This window comes from Eumetopias jubatus, unplaced genomic scaffold, assembly GCF_037043125.1.
Source record: "Eumetopias jubatus isolate StellerSeaLion01/CBP00866 unplaced genomic scaffold, mEumJub1_p1.0 scaffold_6, whole genome shotgun sequence".
NCBI lineage: Eukaryota > Metazoa > Chordata > Mammalia > Carnivora > Otariidae > Eumetopias > Eumetopias jubatus.
The window spans coordinates 83,699,383-83,715,296 of record NW_028274812.1 but is presented as its reverse complement, the minus strand read 5'-3'; the positions used below and the strand labels follow the sequence as shown (position 1 = coordinate 83,715,296).

The following is a 15,914-nucleotide window of genomic DNA, read 5'->3' as shown; positions in this document are numbered from 1 at the left end:
CCAAAAAGATTGTTTTTTTTAATATCCATAAGGACCAAACTGAAATATTTGTAAGTCATTATTTAAGACTTTAAATACATTAACAACCTGTATGTTCTTTTTATGTCTTTGTAAATTGCCCTGCTTCTCATTTGTCAGAGATTACCCAGTGAGAACCCTGTAGGGATGTCTGCAAGAGGTGCTTAATAAATTCTTTTAGGCAACTGCAATAATGACTTTCTTTGCTTCATATGATATACTTAGTATTTTTCCAAAACATAAAAATCACATAGAATGATGTATGCCAATATCAACTTTTTTATTTAAGGGATTCCTTCCTAATAAGAAGGGAACATAAATATGAGCTTAAATTTTCCATATGTCTTGTTCTTGCTTTTTACAAAGGTAGTCTTGGTTCTTCCAGAAAATAATTATTGCATGTGGTGAAAAGTTATTTCCATTCATATAAAATGTAAAGTTTCCTCTTTGCTTAGAATGACCATTTCTGTAATTAGGAGTCTTTTTAAACATGGAATGCTATTATTGGATCTTTTTGTATCTCTGACTTCTGGCTCTATTTTATTACCTATCTCTTGATTGGTGATACTATATAAAACATGCTATTTCTTTCCCTTTTTCTTCCTCTACTCCATTAAGTTTATTGCATTTAAAAGATGATTACCATGCTATTGCATTAAATATGAACATTATTTACAGAAAAGATGTTACAGTTGAAGATTTTATTATATCCCCTCAGTTCAGAAACAAAGACGGGCACTCCCGGGCCCACACGTTAGCCTCGCCCAGCCTTGAAGTTATTTCTGACTTGACTCTTTCTTGGTGTCTTTGCTTCAAATAAACTGAGTTAGTCAGTGTTTCTCCAATAACTTCTGCTCTTTTCTGCCTACCTGCCTTCGCTCAATCTATTTCTTCCAACTGATATGATTTCCTCTGTATTTCGGCCCAAATCCCATTCACACCAGTTCCCTTCACCACATGCATGGTGACTTTCTTGATACCTGCATCCTGGGTGTCCTAAATAACTACTTATTCCCTTTGATTTAGATGACTGAGTTGTGAGGACAGACATCCTGGGTCAGTAGAATTCACTGCATGCCTATCAATCATCAGGAAGGTTAAACAGCAGAAGCTAAAGCTAGAGTTTGTCTTCATATTGAATCCATTTACTCCTTTTGTCAGTGTTTGGTAAGTATGAAAAGGAAAGACATACTTTGCCACGATACAGTTGGGAGAATTGCCTCTATAGATTAAAAGAAATACTAGCTGCTTCTCTGTGGAGACTTTGTATTTTATGAGTAAGAAAATTTAAGTTGCAATGTTGAAGTGCATTTAATTGTGCAACTATTCTTAAAAATATACCTAGCGGGGCTTTTTTTGTTTTTGTTTTTTTATTTTATTATGTTATGTTCATCACCATACATTACATCAGTAGTTTTTGATGCAGTGTTCCATGATTCATTGTTTGCGTATAACACCTACTGCTCCATGCAGAACATGCCCTCTTGAATACCCATCACCAGGTTAACCCATCCCCCACCCCCTCCCCTCTAGAACCCTCAGTTTGTTTCATTTTTACTGTCAAAGTATTTTAAAAATAAAGCACAGCCAGTAAGATAAATGAAAATTTGTAAAGCTTAATTTCCCCTCCTGTAGGAGTTTGTGTCCCTTTAAAAAGTGAGGTGGGGGGTGGGGGGAGATTTTCAAAGCAATTATCAGTCCTAATTTTTGACACAAAAAGAGCTGTCAGATTTTTTGCTTTGGTTACTTCCATTTGAGAGCTAACTTGTTATATTATTACAATGTTGACAGCCTCAAATTCCCTGAAATAAATGATCAAAGGAAAAAGTCTAGTATAAGGTAAAAAATGTTATTCTTTTTGATACTGTTGTTTTACTCAAAAAAAAGAGGATTTTTGTGTGTGAAAAGTTAAACAAGAGAAAAATAGCAAACTATTAAAATGAGGTATTACATTTGCATAAATTAGTTTGCAAAAAGTATTTGATAAATGTTTACTGCATAAAGAGGTTGGTTAATTTACTTTGAAATTTTGGTGAAATAAAGCAGCAGAAATCAGAAATAATAAACATTATAAAATTAAAATTGGTTAAAGTGCCACTGATAGTGTAGTTCTATTTTCTCTTTTTAGAATGAATTATTGAGTGGTTCAAAAAAGAAGGACCTTATTGGCCCCTGTAAATCTGCCTGTTATTGTCTTTCCTTTTATTAAAGCAGGAGCATTAAGATATTCTGAGTATAGGGGCGCCTGGGTGGCTCAGTCGTTAAGCGTCTGCCTTCGGCTCAGGTCAGGATCCCAGCGTCCTGGGATCGAGCCCCGCATTGGGCTCCCTGCTGAGCGGGAAGCCTGCTTCTCCCTCTCCCACTCCCCGTGCTTGTGTTCCCTCTCTCGCTGTCTCTCTCTCTGTCAAATAAATAAATAAAATCTTTTTTTAAAAAAAGATATTCTGAGTATAAAATGTGAAATGGAAAAGATGTTTTCTGTTTGAGAGATGCTCATAAAGTTAATATTTTATAAAATATCTTGTAACTGAAATTTAAAAGATATCTGTTTAAAGAATCAAAAAAAGATTTATTCACTCATCCATTAGACATGTACTGGTTCTTTCTCTTTACCTGACATATGGTAGACACTCAGGATGGAGAGATAAATTATAATTATCATTCCTTAGAGATTTAAAATACAAGGAGTGTAAATAAATCTGTAACCAAATAAATCCAGCAGAAATAATAAATGTTATATAGATGTGTGTATGGGGTATAGTGGAAGCACAAAGATAGTGACCCTACTTGCCCACGGCCTTGTAATGGGTTCTAAAGTACATATTACATATGCTACAATATATTCATATATATGTGTATCTTTATAATTGCAAAAATCTAAGAACAAATGTTAATGTGTGTATATGTACATACTCATATTTTCAATCAGTTTATGAATATCAGGCCATAATGGTTTGTTTCATATTTTTCCCATGGCCAAATCACTTCTTGATATTATACTAAGCAAATGAGAAAGTGCACCAACTCCCATTAAGCAATAAATTCTTTATTTTAGTAAATTCCTAATTTGGCACATTAAACTGGCTCATGATGGCCTTGAAAGTATCAAAGTACCTTCCAAAAATATCTAAATTAAAACCAAGGCATAATTTAACCAAAAAGGAGAATGTAACCAATAGTTTTTTTTAGTAATCTACATTATTAGTGATTATGAAGTATCATCTTTATCTGTTCCTTTCTTGTCAAAAGAATAATACTCAGAACCACATGTCATAATCTTCTATGCACATTCATGTTCATAAACATGAAGATACCCACACTAACGTAATCATCCTGCCTGTATTATACTTAAGATATTTTAGGGAATATATATTAACTTAATTGTTTCTTGGTGTCCATATCAGGGACAGAGATGTCTATGTAACATGGTCATATAAACTGTGAGTGTGTATGCATGTGTGTATACCTGTTTAGACATGTGTACCACCTAGGGTTTCCAAATGGGAGTGGCAATTCAACTTCATAAGTGGTTTCTAGATTTGTACGTATATTCACAAAACCACCTGTTGCTTTTTAAAGTATTGCTATTTCCATTACTAAATGTGAAATTTTGAGTCTCACAAATGTTGCTTATTCCACTGGAGAACCAGTTTTGATACCTTTTTAAAAAATATCAAGGTACAAAGCCTAATTAAGTTAATATACATCAGTATCAATTTGTATCAGTAATAAAACTGTTGTGTATGTGATCATTCTTCCTCCACCTGCAGGCATTATCCAGCTTTTGATTGTGTTTGTGTTTATTTCAGAATTTTAAAAAATGACATCATTATACTATATATCTGGATACAGTAGGAAATGAAATTAAGTTTATATTTAGCTATTGAAATGAATATTATTGAAAAACATCCAGAAATCACCCTTGAGATAAATTATAGCTAAGATAAAATGCTTAAGAATGTTCAGTTTAGGGGTGCCTGGGTGGCTTAGATGGTTAGGCGTCTGCCTTCAGCTCAGGTCATGATCCCAGGGTCCTGGGATCGAGCCCCACATCGGGCTCCCTGCTCAGCGGGGGGCCTGCTTCTCCCCCTCCCTCTGCTTCTCCCCCTGCTCATGTTCTCTCTCTCTCTCTCTCTCTGTATCTCTGTGTCTCGAATGAATAAAAAAAAATGTTCAGTTTATTCCATGATTCTTGAATCTTCTGGAATTTAAATTATACATTAACCTGAAAATAGTTAATCAAGGACAGAATAGAAACTAGATACCAATTAAAATTTTTATATGTATATCTGTAATTGTCCAGCAGCTGTAAAACTTCTTAATAAAATCTGAATCAAAAAAATTCTTTTCCTACTAGCACTCCAGTACAGGTGGACAAGGGTTCAGGCTCCATGGCTGACATGGCATTTACTCATAATCAGCTAGTACAGTCAAAAGTCTGACTCTGACCTTTTACCCAAAATCAGCTCCGAAACTGTAGTTCTTCTTGGTTTCAGATCCAGACCTTCCTCTCCATTTCTCTTTTATGTCCTAAAGCTGCTGTCCGTACCCATGGTGAGTCTCATCATCTGCTGTTAAACTGCTCATCCTGAACTTTTGGCTGCTTTTAAGGAAGTAATGTCTCTTCAAATTCCAGCCACAGTTTTTAAGAAATCCACCTCCTGCTTAGCCACACCTTCTATTTTCCCTCCATTGACATCCTGTCATATTTCCAAAGTAACTGCCTTCTGTAAGCTCTTAAAGAATTCTCTTCACCATTTATTTATTTCTTTGGTTTCTCTCATACTCTTTCACCCCGATTTTATGTTGGATGTTTGTGAATATGTTCTCCATAACACATGAAATGTATTTTCCTCTTAATTTTGTCTTTCCAAATCTTATCCAGTCTTCAGAGCCCATGCTATGTCATGCCTTCCAGAAATTTCCCTCATGGATCCCCCTCTAGATAATCCCTAAATCTCTGAAATATTTATTAGCATACATGGCATGTAGAACTAGTGATAAATGTTTTCTGTTGTACTCTAGTGCTATTATGTCTGTAACATGGACTTACTTAGCTTTTTAAGAGAAGGAACCATGGGGCACCTAGGTGGCTCAGTCGGTTAAGCGTCTGCCTTCGGCTTAGGTCATGGTCCCCGGGTCCTGGGATCCAGCCCTGCAAGGCTCCTTGCTCATTGGCGAGCTTGCTGCTCCCTCCGCTTGAGCTCTCTCTCTCTCTCTGTCAAGTAAATAAATAAAACCTTTAAAAAAAAGAGAGAGAGAGAAGGAACCATTTCTTACTCTTCTTTTAATCCCCATTAGAGCAGAAAAAGATGTATCAGGTACTCAAGAAAGACTCACTTACTGAGTAGATTACAAAAGTCATTATGAAACTTTAAGGCAGTAGTTTTCAACCAGGGGGGCACTTTGGGACATTTGGCGATGTCTGAAGACATTGTTTAGTTGTTACAATTGGGAAGGAGGTCCTACTGGCATCTAATGAGCAGAAACCAGGGATTCTGCCAAATATTCTAACAGTGCAGGGAAACACAACAAAGAGTTATCTCAACCCCCAGATATCAGGAGTGCCGAAGTTAAAAAATCCTGCCTAAATAGATGTTACATTTCATAGTAAATAATCTACGATCTTATATATTTCCTCCAAAGGAAGAACCTTTAGGGATTCATCCATGGAATGCCATTATATGCATTTCTTCTCTTTCTTCCTCCTTTTAATGGAAGATCAAATAAATGCTCCAGGGATAGCCAGAGGTCATTTAAAAACTTAGTTCTTTAAATCCTCACATCGCTACCACACAATAAAATCAAACATAAACTGAGTCTACACTATTTATCAAAACATGGATAGGGGCTACCTTGATCCTTTGATAACAACTTTATTCTTCCTAAATTTCCTCTGATTTGTGCTCCTCAGCAGTTCTTACCCTCTTATTCATATTACCTTTTGTAATAACGTTGTTTTTGTCAACGTATGTTTTGATGTTTAAATTTTAATTACAACTAAGTGGAGAAATATTTATAAATTTATTTATTTATTTATTCGACAGAGAGAGACACAGCAAGAGAGGGAACACAAGCAGGGGGAGCGGGAGAAGGAGAAGCAGGCTTCCCATGGAGCAGGGAGCCCGATGCGGGGCTCAATCCCAGGACCCTGGGATCATGACCTGAGCTGAAGGCAGATGCTTAACGACTGAGCCACCCAGGCACCCCAGAAGTATTTATAAATTTGATATTTTGCATATATTAACACATATTTCATATGTATTAAGATATGAAATTGAAGGGAGTGATGGTAGAAAAAATTGAGAAAAATTTTGAAATATAAAAAAGAAAATTCTTTTAGATTTCATGTCTTAAAGACATGAAATTATTTAGAATTCTACCCTATTGCAGAGAGAGAAAAAAGTTAGATTTGAATTTATTAAACAAATACTTTTTTCCCAAACTTTCTTCTAGATGGAGGAACAAATCATAATAGCAAAAGTATAGTTCCTCTTTTGGCTCATGTACTTTTCCCTAAGTAATTGGGTTCCTACCAGGGTATTTTGGAAGAGGAAGGATGCAGTTCTCTAAGGAATTGCAATTATTGCATATATAGTTTTTATTATTGCACCTATTTTTGACACATTCCAAAATGATTATTATCTAAATATAGTATTGATCAATTTTCATCCCTTTTAAAATTCTCTAAAAATAAAACAAGCATAGAGAAAATTACTTGGTTTGGAGTAGAAGTCATTCTAAATATGTGCTTTTATTGCCTTGTTTTTAAGACCTTTATTTCAATCCATACAAAACATCCAAATAATTTAGTCCTGGAATCCCATTCATTGGCAAACTAAAAGACCATCCAAATAAATAATAATCTGGGATTACACTTGGTTGTTGGAAAGGAAGTATTTCTAGAAATAAAAATACTGTTCTTCTCTTTTTCCTATAATTTTCATAGCACTCTGATGGCAGTTTTATGGCCACTAACAGAGATTTGGCCCAGAAAATTATGTTTAAACTGAGGGTGCACCCCTGCTAAATCAAAATGAATTGTGAAATAGCTAGAAATGCCACAGCTTCTCTTCATGTTCTGCAAATTATTTCAAGATGTTTTCTATAAACTTGCACTACTTTTGCTTTTATATTTTTACTCATTCATTCAGCAACTATTTACTAAGAACATACCATGTACCAGCCACTAGTCTTAAGTCCTCAATCACTGATGAGCATAGCACACATTCTTCCTGTTTGACAGTGATTACAGTCTTATAGGGCAAGTAGACAAAAATCAAATAATCATACAAATAAACATTTTTTCTTCTTTCAAAAAAACATTATTGAGTGCCTCCAGGGTTCTGGACCTATTCTAGGCTTGGAGGATACAGTGCCAAAATCTAGGAAGCTTATATTCTGGCAGGCAAAAAGACAGCAAGCAAATAAAAGTAGACAGATCGATAGATATTATCATGGCAGGTGGTACTATGACAAAAATTAAGTTACATAAGGGCATAGAAGATTCTGGGAGTTGGGGTAATATGTTTATAGGCATAGTGGTCAGGAAATATTTCTTTTTAATATTTTATTTATTTGAGAGAGACAGAGATAATGAGAGAGAGCGCACAAGCAGGAAGGAGGCAGAGAAGCAGATTCCCTGCTGAGCAGGGAGCCCAGTGCAGGGCTCTATTCATGACCTGAGCCAAAGGCAGGCGCTTAATCCCCTGAGCCACCTGGGTGCCCTGAAGTCAGGAAATATTTTAACAGAGACCTGAATGAAAAGAAGGAATGAGTCATGAGAAGAGAATTCCAGGCAGGAAGTACCTGACATTTTAGGGAATCAGCAAGGGAAATGTGGTAATGAGAGAGAGTGATAGAAGATGAGGTCAGAGAAATAGGAAGGGGCCAGATCTTTTAAATGGCAAACAGCTTTGGTTACTACAAACTATGCAAAATGCTTTGTAACAAATACAAGTATTAAAAGAACAGATATCGGGGAGCCTAACTTAACCTGGAGAATTAGAGGAGGCTTCTGTTGGGGACTGAATTGTGTCCCCCCAAATTCATATGTTGAAGCCTTAACCCCCAGTGTGACTGTAATTGAAGATAAGTCCTTGAAAGAGGTAATTAGGTGGTAAATGAAGTGGAAGGGTGAGATCCTAATCTAATAGGAATAAGAAGAGGTATGAGAGAATAGGAAGAAATACCAGGAAAAAAAAAGGAAGAGATACCAGGGATCCATGCACACAGACAAAAGGCCATGTGTTGGGATTTAGTGAGAAGGTGGTTGGCCATTTGCAAGCCAAGGAGAGATGCCTCAGGAAAAAACAAAACCTGCCAACACCTTGACTTGTACATCAGCATCCAGAACTGTGGGAAAGTAAATTTATATTATTTAAGCCACTCAGTCTGTAATGTTTTGTTATGGAAGCAATAGCAGACTGATACAATTTCCCTAAGTAGGTGACCTTTGGGCTGAAAACTGAAGGTTGTATAGGAGTTAACCACTTGAAGTAGCATAAGACAACAGTACGTGCAAGGACCCTACATTTGAAAAGCACATAGTGTGTTTGAGATTCCGAAGGCCCATTGGCTGAAGCTCCGAGAGCAAAGATAAGAACAGTACATGGAGAGATGAAAGAGGTTGAGGGAAGCCAAATCATTCGAAGTCTGGTAGGCTCTGTGAAGGACTTTGGCCCTTATCTTAAAGGGGCTGATGTGATTTAAAAAAATTGGCATTTTTAAATATCACTTAGCTGTGGAAAATTGAATGGAATGGGGAAAGAATGAGTGTAGAGAGAACCACTCCAAAGGTCCCAGAGAGATGAAGTAGACTGGACTGGAAAGGAGGCAACAAAGATGGAGAGAAGTGAATTGATACTTGCAGATGAAGTTGATAGGGCAAGGATTACTCCTACATCTCTGGGTCTTGCAAATGGAAATTGATACCACTCTTGAGGTGGGGAACACTGAATTCATAATTTTATCTCCAAACCTAATCAGTTCCATTTTGGACATGTTGAATTTGAATGCTTCTAAAATATCCAAGTGGAGAATGAGTAAGTGGATAAATCTGGAGCTCAAAGAACAGATGGAAGCTGGAGATATAAGCTTGGGGTTCACCAGCATATATATAGTAATTGAAACTTGCTATAGTTTCATTTCTCTAAAGACAGGGATTTTATTTGTTTTGTTCACTGATGTATCCCAGGTGCATGGAAAAATGCTGACATATAGGAGGCACTCAATACATATTTGTTGAATGAATGAATGAATGAATGAATGAGTGGATTATCTAGGGAGAGCATTTCATATGAAAAGAGAAACAGGTCTAGAATGAAACCTTGAAGAATGGCAAATTCATAGGTGGGGTAGAACTTACAGAGGAACAGCAAAGGAACACTCAGAGACAGGAAAATCAATCAAGTCTGAGGTACATGAAGCCAGGGGAAAAGAGTGTTTCAAAAAGAAAGTGAGTTTATCCTCTGGAGCGAATGGCATGCAGCAGCAAATCTAGCCTATGAATGAGTACTTCTGAATCCTAACGGCAAGAAGGGCCTTAAAATACTTGAATTTATTTATCACCATTGTCAATCTTTGAATCAAAGACAATTTGATTGCTTATGTGCAAGACTTACCTCAGATAATAACAGTCTCTTAGAACCACATCTCCGACACATTCCCAGCATGGGTGTGTATATAATTACATCATCATTCTTTGCATTAAGTTATGATCTTAACGACACTTGCAAATAATGTATTCAAGTAACAACACCAATAGCTATTCTTGACAAGTTCACTTGAAGTCTTCTGTCTGGATGAAAGCTCAACCACTTTTTGCCTTACTATCTCCTTCCCTCCCTCTTTTTATTTCACTCTGTGTTTCCCTACTCTCTGCATAACAAAGACTTTTACTAGCTTCATGCATAATCACATGATGAGTCATAATTAAGATTTGAATAAATGATAAAAATAATTTTATTTCACCACCTGTGTACCATCCACAAAAAAAGATAGACTGATTAATTAATTAATTTCCAAGGTCGTGAGTATAATTTGTCTAATCCTAGCTATTCTCATATAGATTCTCTGCCTTGCAGAAGAGCTACATGGAACCCTCTGGGGACATTTCTAATACTCATGAGCACAGTTTTCTTATAGCTAAATTGGGGTCACAGACCTCAGTTTAGAGATCAAGAATATTCAGCAGAAAATCCTGTCTCTCCATTTCATCTGAATGGCCTCTTCCTTGAGATAGATAACCCACTTGACTTTTATATGTTATTATCTGCAATGGAAAAAATAAGGAAAAAAGTCATTAATTGTCCTTGGTTTAGATCTCAACTGTAGACTGTAAATATTTAGTTTAAGGAATACTTCTCCTTCTTTCTCCCTGCTTTATTTTTCTTCAGTACACTTATCCTACTTGAAATTTTATTATATGTTTATTACTTTATTTGGTCTTGGATTATCTTCCCTTGGAAGATAATCTACATGAGAACAAGAACATTGTCTCTCTCATGTTTGCTGCATCCTCACACTCAAAACTATGCCTGACATATTGTAGGAGCTCAGTAATATTTACAGAATGAATAAATAGATGCTTAAAGCCTGATGGTGGAGGTAGATATAAAATGCTGGTTGAGTTTGCAATTTAGTATGAAATGCAATTCCTAGTATCAAGTCACACATTTGAAATCCAGGCAAACATTTTTGCTTGTTAACATCTTTAATTGTCTTCTCCTAAGTGTCAGCCCTGCAATAGATGTTTCCACATGAAGATCCAAAGGTGCTTTGAATTCACAGTGTCCCAAACACCCTTCTTTTTTGTTTTCTACCCCCACCACAACCTCATACCTCCCTCTCCTCAAGGCCTTCCTTATCACCTCTACCTGTTCCTTTGAGTTATAAAACACCTCTCTCTCCTTCAGATATCCAACCAATCACCAAATTCTATGAATTCTGCCTTTATAATGTTTTTTATATCCACCTTTCAAACCACTTGACCCCTGTCCTGGTTCATTGGATAACTCCTTTTCCTGACAATTTCAATGCCTTCTAAGGTCTCCTGGTGCCTCTAGTCTCCCTTTTGTCCAGTCAGTATTACATATTCCATATATTCCACACCTAAGTAATGTGAATATTAATTAATCAATAAAAATTAATTAAGTTTTTTTTAGTGTCCATTCTAAGCTCAAGGAATAGTCTAAGGCCAAATGGGGCTCTTTGTCTTACAAAAGGGTGTAAAGACTAGATATGCCCATGTCACTGTCCTCAAAATGTTCAGACTCCCTGTTTACAATGAGTAAAACTTAATCCCTTGGAATGATACTCCCAAACTCTCTTGCCTTTCTAGTTTTATCTCACATCCTTCCAATGACCCTAAACACAAGCATTCTATGTACCTTCTGTGTTGTTTCCAGAAGGGGTATGCACTTCCATCCTGAGTTCTGTCTTTCTTCATCTCATCCCTCTAACTGGAATGAGTTCCTCTTTCCCCTTACACATGTGATAAAGTCCTATTCATTCTTAGATGCCTAACTCAAATGTCTGCTCACCTGTGAGCCCTTGTCCATTACCACAGGAAGAATTAGATCTTTTCTGTTTGCTCACAGACTTCATTTATTCCTCTGTAAGTACACTTAATCTGCTGTAGAGTAGGTTCTGAGCACCTTAAAGACATGTATATGCTCCTGGTGAGTCCATTTTTTTTTGAGGCCTCTTATTACTAAGCCTTAATTTGTCTATCTATCTGAGATTTCAAGTTCATATCAAATAATTGATTTCTAAGGAGTTCCTAGATTCTCTTCAGCATGTTCTAGAAAGTGCTAGCCACAACTGTGCAGTGCTACAATAACTGCTGTACTCAGTTTCTCTAAAGTTCTCGGTCCTTGAGCTCTAGCATGAGGAGCTTTTCAGAGCCCATTTGGTAGGAAGGTTTACACCATCTTCAGAGTTCAAAATGGAACTGAACTGAACAGGACCCTCATAGAACAGCCTATGCAATATAGTTGAATACTTTGCTTTCCCTTTTTTCTCTGACATAGCTCAGAAGCTGTTGCTTGTGTACTTTATGCCTGATATTGTATGGTTACATAAAAATCTCTTTTTGTCATAAATATGGATAGTGTTAACCTTGGATACTATTTGGTAGCTACTGTGATTTCACTAATGACCATCAGATTCAGAGCTTAATTGTCAACTGATATATGTCAGAACGCCATTTACTGGCTAATTTCCGTCAGTTTCTAAATGATAACTGCTAATGTCAAGGCAGTTCAAAAATAGCAAAAACTTGATTTCCCCTTAATATCCTGAAAATCATATTCATGGGCACCAGGGAGTCTGGGCAATAAATCTGATGGATTTTTGCCATCATATTTAGAATAAACAAATTAATGCTAAGAACAGTTTTCTAACAGGAGATAATAAAGGAAATGGGCAAACACAAATAAATGTTACAAAGAGGAAAAATACAATCTCTGTGAGCAGATTAATTGCTTTTGTAAATTAGATGGAACTTTTTAAATGTAGGCAAGAGTTTTAAAATTACACAATTTAGCTAAATAATGTAGTATTTGTTCCTATCATTGAATAGTTGTCTTTCTATTGGGGCAAAAATTGATGTTTAAATATGTTTTATGACAAAGAAGTGTTTGCCAAATTATTTACCAGTGAATATTTCTTTAATTGGACTGAGCTAAGTGAGAGTGTGATTCCTCCCTATAGTGACCAATTTCAGGCAGGTCACTGCAGGGTGGGTGTGAAGATTCACTCCCATCTCTGTACCTACCAGTGAGATCATTAAAGAGCACATGTGGTGCTAGTAACACACAAACTGGCGGGTATCTGGGTGTGTTCAGAGTATGACCAGGTTCCCCCAACCTGTCCCAAATCCCCAGGCTAAATCCCTTGAGGCTCTGGTGTTCACCTTGCAGATTTTGGCTGTTAATCACAGTTACAATCTTGTACACTGTAGGCTTTCAATAAATGTTTGCCCTTTGATTACTACCAAGGCTTTCTTGGTAGAAAGGTTCAGGTAAGAACCTGAAGCATAGGATGAAATGGGTGATGAGTAGAAGACTCCAATTCTAAATTTTGCTGAGATCAGCTCCTGCCCTCACATGGTAGTGAGCCTCTTTGGTACCTCACTAAAATATAAAGAGGATAGACCCTCTTCCTGGCTAAGGCCATGTACTGGCTTAATAGCATATGTAATTTACTTTTTTGGCTTTTTTAAGTAAAAATTGTATACATTTATACTCACTTCAGCAGCATATATACTAAAATTAGAATGATATAGAAAAGTTAGCATGTACAAGGTTGACATGCAAATTCGTGAAGCATTCCATAGTTTTATAGGAAATATAGTTAATAATATGTAACAACTTTGTATGGTGACAGATGGTAGCTAGATTTATCTTGGTGATCATTTTGTAATGTATATAAATATAAATGTTGAGTCACTATGTTGTACACCTGAAACTAGTATTATACGATATGTCAACTACACTTCAATTTAAAAAAAAGATCTCATGAACAATAGGTGCTCAAGAGTTCCTTTCCTTAAGATCTTGTGAATCAGATTTTGTGAAGCTGAACCAAATAATTTCAGAGTACAGTGCCTAACTTATTCCTCTCAAATAATCCACATAAAATACAGTATTGCTAAATAAATTCTGTTTTTAGATCAAAAAGTATATATTTAAGGTGTATACCATGATGTTTTGATATACATATATACATAGTGAAAATAGTCAAGATAATTAACATATCCATCTCCTCACATAGTTACCTTTTCTATGTGTGTGTGGTGAGAGCACCTAAGACTTACTCTTAAAATATTTCCAGTATACAATGCTGTGTTGTTAATTATAGGCATCATATACTGTACATTAGATCTCTAGTACTTATTAATCCTACAGAACTGCTTACTTTGAAATAGACACATCCAAATTAAAAAAGGGAAATCAATCATAAGAGAACATTTATAAAATATTTTAAAAGTCATATTTGGTTTTATGAGATCATATTTTAATGACAATTAGATAATCTAATACTATGAAATTCTGATGATATCTCATACTGAGGTCTTAAAAAGAATAATTATTTCATAGTACCTGAATATCCTCATAGTGTTGAAATTTTTCGAATCTTGAGAAATCTTTTATCTAAAAATAATTTCCCTCTACAGCATATATCAAAATTCAAAAGTTCACGATTGATGTTTGTGGTATAATTACTTTTATATTGTTACATGTAAAATCATGAAAATATATTTGAGATCACAGTTGAGCACCTATTTTATGTCAATAAGAACTCTTGTACAGTTTGTTAAGGATGAAATGCAGTGAGAACATTTGTCTTGTAACATTAGAGTCCACATCCAGAAACATTATGTGTATCATAGAAAAAATAATGCAGTGGATTTTATGAGTTTTTTTAAGTTGTGAAAAATAGAAAATTTTCACATAGGAAGTATGTCATATGATTTATAATACATTAAAAGATAGCTGATAAATTCATTTTGATCTCACACAATAGTGCTCAAATTTAAAACTTTGCAGTCTTAACTTTCCATATCTTTCCTGATCTTTTATTTAATGCAAACATTTTTATAATGTATGTACATGTATTTAAAGAAAGTACATTAGCATATTTATAATAACTTATGACAATTTTATGAATGTCACCTAATAAATGAAACTTCTATTCTAAAGAACTCTTAAATGATATTTAAATATGAAGAAGCCTTATTATTGGGGGTTTGGCATAAACAAATAGATAACAAACTACATATGTCTATTTGTAGGAAAGACCTAAAAATTAAAGGAAGTGATGTAAAGAATTGGTTGTGGGAAAAAAATTCTAAGTTGAATTTAAAGAACTAGATCAGATTGAACACAGGTTAATTCTTCCTTTCCTATAGACTGTCTAGGGGACATAGTTCCTATTATATTTTAAATTTTAATACATTTTATTGGCTTGTGGATTATTTTAGCTGTTATTAAAATAGTGTTTCACTTCTAAATATGTAATTTTGAAAGGTTTGCATCAATGTCCTTTGTCTGATTTCTTTAGAGAAAAAATAATATAATAATAATAAGGTGATGAAATAAAATTATTCTTCTAAGAATGCATCTTTAAAGGATAAGATATTGAGATTCAAAAATACATACATTTCAATAACACTGTGAATTGATCTTAACAATAGGTACCATAATAAATTTTCTAGTTACTCAAATGATATTGCTATTGTTCAAAATTATTTTAGAGCTCTTCTTTTGGAGTTGCCTTTATAACCAAGTTATGAACCACATAAAATATTTCTAATATGTTACAGTTGCATCTTGTTCTTAACCCAAATGCCATTACCCACCTTTTTATATTGTTTATCATAAGGGATTCCAAATGTCCTTTTACAGCCCCCCAAAATAAAATTCATTCTTTGAGTATATTTAAAAGAATGGGACACAATTCTGAAGGAAATTAAAAAGCAGTTTTGAAATACTTAAAAGACTGCTCATGAGAATAAATGTATAACCTCACAGAGTAACTGTTTTATAAAGGAAATCGATTATTTGGATGTATAAGATATGGTATGTATGTGCAGTCATATGTTTTTATTCATTCATTTACTTATGAGTGAACTACCATAATATTATGAAAAACTATTCTTAGCATCAAGGAGGCATTTAAAATGTTTCCCTTTGTTTTAAGTTGGTTTGGGGGGTTGTTTTTGTTGTTGTTGTTGTTTTGCTTAGTTGAGTATTCATTTGGCTTTTTTGCAGTACCAAAAGCAACAGGTGAAACCCTGCTTTAGAGGCTTCTCCATGGTCTTTAATTGTTAATCCCAATAGAAGCTTTACTCTTTGCAAATCAGTTCTGGGCACCACATTTTGTAAAGGGTG

General features: G+C 35.1%; 1 protein-coding gene and 1 pseudogene across 1 annotated transcript in view; both read left to right on the top strand.

Annotated features, from left to right (window-relative positions):
* The window catches only part of KCNQ5 (potassium voltage-gated channel subfamily Q member 5), a 495,907-nt gene that overhangs the window by 72,975 nt on the left and 407,018 nt on the right, over window positions 1-15,914 (top strand). The gene's annotated exons all lie outside the window — the stretch shown is intronic.
* LOC114204696 (U6 spliceosomal RNA) lies at window positions 13,263-13,361 on the top strand (annotated as a pseudogene).